The sequence below is a fragment of the Sinocyclocheilus rhinocerous genome, unplaced genomic scaffold, assembly GCF_001515625.1.
Source record: "Sinocyclocheilus rhinocerous isolate Xijiao unplaced genomic scaffold, SAMN03320098_v1.1 scaffold1082, whole genome shotgun sequence".
Lineage (NCBI taxonomy): Eukaryota > Metazoa > Chordata > Actinopteri > Cypriniformes > Cyprinidae > Sinocyclocheilus > Sinocyclocheilus rhinocerous.
In genome coordinates, this window is record NW_015655993.1 from 108,811 (window position 1) to 109,724 (window position 914).

General features: G+C 37.1%; 1 long non-coding RNA gene across 1 annotated transcript; it reads right to left on the reverse strand.

Annotated features, from left to right (window-relative positions):
• Positions 1-22: 22 nt before the first annotated feature.
• On the reverse strand, positions 23-739 carry LOC107719024 (uncharacterized). Its single transcript, XR_001637482.1, has 3 exons — positions 574-739; positions 316-483; positions 23-223 (listed from the first exon to the last, which is right to left on the reverse strand). It is a non-coding gene; the product is annotated as an uncharacterized LOC107719024 (long non-coding RNA).
• Between the last annotated feature and the right edge of the window lie 175 nt (positions 740-914).

Consider the following 914-nt stretch of genomic DNA (forward strand, 5'->3'; position numbering starts at 1 on the left):
GAAGACAGATTAGATGGTTGTGAGAACAATGCTTTAAGTAACAGCATCACAGCATGTGATTAATATAAAAAAAATAATGTAAATACTGTAGTCAGAGCAGTATGGTTCCTTAGACAACATGATGTCCCACAGTCCGAGGTAGCTCTTATCCATGAAAGAGACTGTGATCATTGTTTTCAGTGCCTGAAACTCCTCTTTAGCTAGATCTTGTTCACATCCATTCCTAAAAATAAAATGAGAGACAGATAACACCGTGGCTAACACAACCCGATCAAGGCTATTCTTAAGAGATTGGCTCAGCTCCATAGAAGTTACCTTTCTAGGACAGGAGAGAAATGCTTTAGCAGAAAATCAAGCTCTTCTGCACCGTAGTCCAAGAGTTTCTCTTTCTCAGTTGGCCAGGAGTCATGATTAAAGATGTTGAAGCATGTCACTGCTGTAGGTGCTTGGCAGTAGGTGTTTCATGCATGCTTCCCACTGTGCCTGTCAGCACAAACAATACAAAAATTAATAATGATAATAATTTTAATACTTTTGATACTGCAGAATGTCCAATAAAGAAAATCTTATTACCTAAAAGGCTACCAAATCTGTTTTGAAGGTGCTTAATGGTGGAATTCACAGTATCTTTTACTCCCTGATGCAGTTGTGGAGATTTGATGTAGATGCTCTCATTTTCTGCCAGCACTGTGGCTTCACAATACGAAAGTGGGACATCCTGAAATTATAATATCAATTTACACTGATTATGTAATGAAACAACAACACTTATTGTTTTATTATTATTATCCGTTTATTTTCAATGTCTTCATTAGGCCACGATAGAGTGAGTTTTGAGTAAAAACATTGTGTCTTAATGTCATACTGTCACTAGGGCTGTGCGATTAATCAAAATCGAATCGAAATCGCGATTT